The following is a 7,105-nucleotide window of genomic DNA, read 5'->3' as shown; positions in this document are numbered from 1 at the left end:
CCCCGCGCCCCCCCCCACTCTCTTGACTGGGAGCCTTCCGAAATCCGAGCCCAAATCTCCTCCCTCAAGCTGGGTATTCTCCAGCCTGAGGAACTAAGTGAGCTAGCTGCCTCTGCACTGTAGCATCTTCCTGACCAGTGTCCCGCGCATTTCTAGATATTCGGAGCTCCGGAACCTCACCACCCAAGGCAGAGCTATTGGCGCGAACCAGGGCAGGAAAGGAGACTGACGGGCTGAACTCTCCGGACTTCTGACTGGGGAGAGGAAGGAGAAGGCTACCAGCAGCCGAAGGGAGGGCCCACGTGGTGTGGTGGATCGCTGCAGAGGGGTACCCGGGAGTCCATCCAGCCCATCCAGCCCTGTTATCTGTCCCTTGAAGCAGAAGCCCTCTCCCCAAAGACATTCAGCTGCCTGGGAGGAGGGCCCGCAGGGGAGGGGAGAGGAGAGGGCGCAAGCACTGTGGGGGCTGGGAGAGGCTGGAGAGGATGAGGGCCAGAGGCCAAGGGGAGAGGAGCGGCTGGAGCAGCCCGGGAAGGAAACCCATCCTGCCCGCGACACCCGACTGTGTCTTCTGTTACCAACCGAAAGGTGCTGCCTCAGGAAGAGGTGATCGGAGCCGTTGAGAGCAGGCGGTCACGTGAACAGAGCGAGCAAGAGAGAGAGAGAGAGAGAGAGAGAGAGAGAGAGAGAGAGAGAGAGAGAGAGGCGGACAGACAGACAACAAAGAGCCCAGAAAGGGAAGCCGACACGGACAACGAGAGAAAGCAGGAACAGGAGAAAGGAGGGGTGGAGGAGCATGGCCCGCGGGCCTTCTCCCCCCTTTTCCTTCTCCCCACCCTCAACTCTCTGGGTCTTACACTTGAGGGGCGTCTAGTGACCAAATGGGGGCCAGAGGGTCTATTTGCCTACCTAAGGATCCCTTTCTTACCCCTCTCTCACTCTGTCCACTAGGTTTGACACTTCCCCACTCCCGGAACAACAAAATGATCTGTAATTGGGCCTGGTAAACACTACTGCCTTTTAGCTTGCAAAATACAGGCAATTGCCTGTCATCTGCAGGGGGCCCTCCTCCCTCCCTACTCTTAGAATCTGAAATCTCCCAGACCTTTAGTGGCCCTCTCAAGTCTCCTGGGACATGGGACCAAAGGTAGGCAGAGTTCTTCGAGCAACAACAAACGAAGCTTTGGGTAGGAGTCCACGCGGTGCTAAGGGCAAGGACCTTCTGAAATAGACAAAACACCCAGCCTGCCTTCTGGAAGCCTTTAGTCTGAAGGGAGAGGGAGAAGGGGGTCACGGATAGGCAGAAAAAGCTGACTGTGAAAGGGGCTATTCCTAGTGCCAGAGGGAATATGACAGAAGGGGAAATACCAGAGGAACTGGAAGGCTTCTTGAAGGAAGTAGGATTTGAGCAAGGTGGGAGACAAGAGTTCTGGATTGCAGAGGACAGAGGTAGGGGACAGGACTGTTCTGAGCAGTAGGCTGGAGGGGAGACCAACTCCTTCTAGCTGAACCTTCATTGATTCACAGTTATAAAGGTAAATATGTCATTTTGAAACAAACTGAACTGTAAACATTGCTATTTCTCTTTATCTAATTTCAGGCCCTATTGCTGGCCCCTTATTGGTGCTGATTACTGGGAATTGGCTATGAATTTCCAAAGTGCTACCAATTCAATGAAAACTTTGCTCAGCCTGCTTTTTCCATTGAGGAAGTGCAGGCCAGGAGGAAATGAAATCAATATCCTGTCCCTGTTGCCCCTCTCCCAGACCCCCCACCCCCCCAACCCAAGGATAAGAGGTGACCACCCACTCATTGAGTATGACCCAAGGACACAGAGGCTAGGCCTAGCATTGCCCTCCTCTCACCACACATATGACTTTACCCAGTGGGATTGGACAGCAAGGGCAAGGGCCTCTAAATCCAGATTCTGGGTCCTTTTGAGCAGGTCAGGCATTCCTTGGATAGCCTATAAGCCTCTTGACTTTTTTTGAGACAGGGTCCCTTTTTGAAGCCCTAGCTGGCCAGGAACTTGCTGTGTAGATCGGGCTGGCCTCAAATTCACAAAGATCTGCCTGGCTCTGCCTCCCAAGTGCTGGGATTAAAGGTGTGTGCCAGCCCTTCCTGCTCTTCTTGCTGGTCTTAAACATATGAATTACATCATCCTTTATCCTGCTTGGTTAACAAAATACATTCAACTTACTGTTTATCCACAGGGGGTTTCCCAAGGCCTCCAAGAACCCAGGATCTCCTTAACCTTAACAGCCCTTCTTCTGTCTGAGACAGACTGCACTAGAATTTGGGGTCTTACAAACATGGGGATATTTCAGTGCTAGTGTGGAGTGGGGTGGGGTGGGATGGGGCAGAGGAGGAAATGGCAGCTACAAGCCTTGGGTGGCAGGCTTAGAACATGGAATTTTCAAGGCTGGGATATCATTTTGAGAAATGGCTGGCTGGGTTGCTCATGACAAGAAAATCCAACAAAGACTGCAGACTTAATAGCACTCTTCTATCCCCTCAGCACAAACATTTTATGATTGCTACTCACTTATTCCATCAGTCTTTTCTTCAGCAAACATCTATTCATCACCAAGTGCCCTTTTATGCTCATGACAAGGCACAGAGTACTTCTCTACCAGGGATTTCAGCTCTAGTAAGAAAGACTTAATAGCCAGGCATGGTGGTGCATACCTTTAATCCCAACACTCCAGAGATAGCAAGATGGATCTCTGTGAGTTCAAGGCCAGCCTGGTCTACATAGCAAAGTTCCAGGGCTACACAGTTAGTCTTTAAAAAAAATCACAAATTCTAAGGAGCAGGAGAGAATGCTTCCATTTGTTCATTGTTGTTGTTGTTTGAGACAAAGAAAATGAATCACTGTATAGCTCAGGTTAACATCAAACTGCAGATCCTCCTGTCTCAGTCTCCTGAGCTTTGGAACGTCAGGTGTTTGCCATCATACTTTTGCTTTTGTTCTTTTTTTTTTTTTTTGTGGGTAGGAGGAGGGTAAGATAGGGTCCTGTGTAGCTCAGGCTGGCTTCAAACTCCATATGTAGCTGAGGATGACCTTGAACTTCTGATTCTCCTGGCTCTACTTTCCAAGAGCTGGGACTATAGGTATGCAACATCATACCTGGTTTATGTGGTGCTGGGGATGGAATCCAGGGCTTTGTGCATTCTAGTCAAACGCTCTACCAACTAGGTTATATCCCTAGCCAAAATATAATTTTTAATTTATAATTTTATTTATACCACTTATGAACTATGTGGATTTCTTTTGTGTGTTTATGTTTTTTAAAATATTTTATTTATTTTTATTTTATGTGTATCCGTGTATTGCCTGCATGTGTATAAGTAGGGCCTCATGCAATGCCTGTGGAGGTCAGAAGAGGGCATCGGATCCCCTGGAACTGGAATTACACATGGTTGTTAGCTGGGTCCTCTGTAAGAGCAGTCTCTGCTCTTAACCGCTGAACCATCTCCCCAGCCCCGTGCATTTCCGTTTTTGAAACAGGGTTTCACTCTAGCCCAGGCTGGCCTGAAACTCATTATGTAGTTCAGGCTGGCCTTGAATTCATGGCGATACCCCCTTACAAATGCTGAGATTAGAGATGTGAGCCATCACACTCAACTAGCTGTGTGGATTTTAATTTAGGGAGCCTCTGGGCACCTCAGTTTTCTCATCTGTAAAGTAGGATTAATTGTCACACAAGGTCAGTAAACAAAGACATGGTTATAATTTATGCAAAAGTCAAGAACAAAGCTTAGTTTTCAACAGTTTCTTACTATTTTTTAGGCATATGATAACATAGCCATTATCCAAAGACAATCAACTATTATTAACCTTTTAGTACATTTTCTTCTGGCTTTTCTTTTGTTTCCTTTTTTTTTAAATTTTTAATGTGGAGCCCAGGCTTCCCTGAACTCTCCATCCTTCTGTGCCAGCCTCCCTAGTGCTAGGATTATGGGTGTGCATCACTATTCCCAGTTTTTTTTTCTTTTCCTTTATTTAAAATTTTTTATTTATTATTTTTATTTTATGCATATCAGTGTATTGCCTGCATGTATGTAAGTGCAGCTGTGTCATGCTATGTCCGAGGAGGTCAGAAGAGAGCATCATATCCTTTGGAACTGGAGTTACAGATGGTTGTTAGCTGCCATGTGGGTGTTAGGAACTGAACCTGAGTTCTCTGGAAGAGGAGCCAGTGCTTTTAACCACTGAGCCATCTCTCTAACCCCCCCCCCTTTTTTTTGTTTGAGGGGGGAGGCAGGATCTCTTGTAGCCCAGGCTGATATTGAACTCATTGTATAGCCAAGGATGATCCTCCTGCTTCTGACTTTTCACTGGTAGGATGGCAGGTATACATCACTGTTACTGTTTTTGTTTTGTTTTGTTTTTAATATGATGCTGAGGATTGAACCCAGGGCTTCAAGCATATTAGTCAAGCATTGTTCCAATTGAGCTACATTCTTAGCTCTTTGGTCATTTTTAAGTGCATATTTTCCCAACAAAATTTGTTATTAAACTTAATACATAATTTCATAGCTTGCTTTTTTTTACTTAAAATTATAACAGTTAACTTCCTTCTGTTTTTTTAAAAAAAGATATTTGTAAACATTATCTTAGTGATCACATAATTGCCCATTGTGTAGATTCCTGTTGCTTTTTCAAAGTTCACAGGCCCACTGTTTCCTATGTTCTTTACCCATGACCACCTCAGCATGACCACCTCTTGATGACAGAGGTCTTTGCCAAAGACAATTATAGAACCACCTGTTTCCCATCGTCCACGTTCATATCCAATTATTTCTTAAGAAATTGATTAGGATCTGTACTTTTACTTAGACATTCCCACAGATGTCTGTCCTTATACTTTTTAAAATTAATTTTTAACTTAGCACTCAAAGGGACAAAAATATTGACTGCTTTATAAATTTGCTTGCCATCCTTGTGCAGGGGTCATTCTAATCTCCATGATATTGTTCCAATTTTGATATCTGTGCTACTAAAGCAAGCACTGCCCTTACAGTTAATGCCAGAGAAGACATTCCCAATTCTTTTGATATCATTCGTACCTCAACACAGACTTGGCCTCAGAGTACCATGTTCTTCTGCTCACCACCTTGCCTTTCCCCAGTCCCTAGCCTGCCCTCAGAGCCTATGCCAGAAGGTTCCTCAAGAAGTCCTTAGAGGCTAGTTATAGTTCTGCTCTACCAGCCAGAGGTGACACTTCCAATGCTGTGCAAAACTTATCTAAGTTTTTTAAAAAGATGTATTTATTTTATGTGCATGAATGTTTTTCCTGTATGTGCATATGAGCACCATGTGCATGCCTGCTGCCTGAGGAGCCAGAAGAAAGAATCATATCCTCTATAACTGAAGTCACAGACAGTTATGAGCAGGCATGTGGGTAACTGGGAACTGAACTCAGATCCTCTGCAAGAGCAATCTGTGCTCTGAACTACTGAGCCATTCTCAAGCCCCATTAGATGTTTGTTTTTGAGATAGGTCTCATGAAGCCCTTCAGGGCTGGCCTGAAACTCACTATGTAACCAAAGATGTCCTTGAAGATTCTCCTGCCTCCACCTCCCTCCCAAGTACTTGGAGCATTACCACATCTAGTTTTATGTGGTGCTAGGACCACATAGAATCCAGGAGTTTTGCATGCTAGTCAAGCACTCTACTAACTAAACTAAACTAAACTAAACTAAACTAAACTAAACTGTCCCCAGTCTGTAAACTCAGTTTTTGGTGTGTGAATGAGTGAATGTGTGTGTTGGGGAAGACTCTTGCTATTTAGTCCAAGCTAGCCTGAAACTTGAGATCCTCCTGCATCTGTCTTCAGAGAACTAGAACTTCTGGTGTGCACCACTAAGCCAGACTTGAAATGCAGGCTTGTTTGTTTTTAAGACAGGGTCTCCTGTCTGGCCTGGAACTTGCTATATAGGCATGCTGGCCACAAACTCAAGCAGATCCCCTTGGCTCCACTTCCTGAGTGCTGGAATTAAAGGTATGTGCTACCACATTCTGCTAAAGTCAGTTTATGATTTTTTTTAATTTTAAAATTTTATTTATTTTTATTTTATGTGTATGAGTGGTTTTGCCTGCAGGTATGTAAGTATACCGTGTGTGCAATGCTCTGCTAGGCCAGAAGAGGTCATTGGATCCCCTGGAACTGGAGTTAAGGACAGGTGTTTTAACTGTCATGTGGGTACTGGAAACTGAACCAGGGTCCTCTGCAAGAGCAGCCAGTGCTCTTAACTGCCAAGACGTCTCTCTAGCATCCAAAAACTCAGTTTTGATGTCACCAAAACAGTAGGCCAGAAGGCAAGCAATGTAGCCATTTGTCAGGCCTCAAAAGGACCAAGTCAGGAGGAAGGTTACAGCTGTGTGTTGGTGAGTGTGAGAGTTACAAGGACCCAGTGAGGGATTGAAGTAGGAGTGAGAGTTTTCCTTAGGCCATGTCTTTTTGCTTAGGTAAACTCCTCATAATTATGTCCTTGAGTCTCTTCAGTCTGGGATTGGAACTGACAAATAGATGGCTTACTACAGGAGGACCTAAAGCTCAGCAGGCATGTTCCTGAAAGGCAGCCCTGCATCCTCAATAGAATGAAGCCCTTAGATAGCCAGAAGGTTCAGTAAGGAGCAGGTAAGTCTGGGATTCCAGACCATGAGAAAATAAGAAAATCCCACTGGGGTTCTAGGAGATGCATGGGATCTAATCAACAGGATCATCCTGAGGTCAAGAGTTCATTTTAAGGGTAACTTATAGGGCTGGAGAGATGGCTTAGCGGTAAGAGCACTGGCTGCTCTTGCAGAGGATCTGGGTTAAATTCCCAGCATCCACATGGTGGCTAACAACTGTCTTTAACTCCAGTTCCAGGGATTTAACCCAGTTCTGACCTCCTGTGCATGACACAGGTACACTTACACTTATGCAGACAATACATTCATACACATAAAATAAAAATAATAAAATATTTAAAAAGAGAAAAATTATTACCCATTTCTCTTTTTTTCTTTCCTTTTTTTTGTCTTTTTGAGACAGGGTCTCCCTGTAGCCCCAGCTGTCCTGGAACTCACTATGTAGACCAGGCTGGCCTTGAG

At 45.2% G+C, this 7,105-nt stretch overlaps 1 non-coding gene across 1 annotated transcript; it reads right to left on the bottom strand.

Annotated features, from left to right (window-relative positions):
* Positions 1-4,909: 4,909 nt before the first annotated feature.
* On the bottom strand, positions 4,910-5,016 carry LOC115069192. The gene has a single exon (XR_003848473.1). It is a non-coding gene; the product is annotated as a U6 spliceosomal RNA (small nuclear RNA).
* Between the last annotated feature and the right edge of the window lie 2,089 nt (positions 5,017-7,105).

This window comes from Nannospalax galili, unplaced genomic scaffold (assembly GCF_000622305.1).
Source record: "Nannospalax galili isolate Female #2095 unplaced genomic scaffold, S.galili_v1.0 scaffold371, whole genome shotgun sequence".
In the NCBI taxonomy this organism is placed as follows: domain Eukaryota; kingdom Metazoa; phylum Chordata; class Mammalia; order Rodentia; family Spalacidae; genus Nannospalax; species Nannospalax galili.
This window is presented reverse-complemented; position numbering and strand designations above follow the sequence as displayed.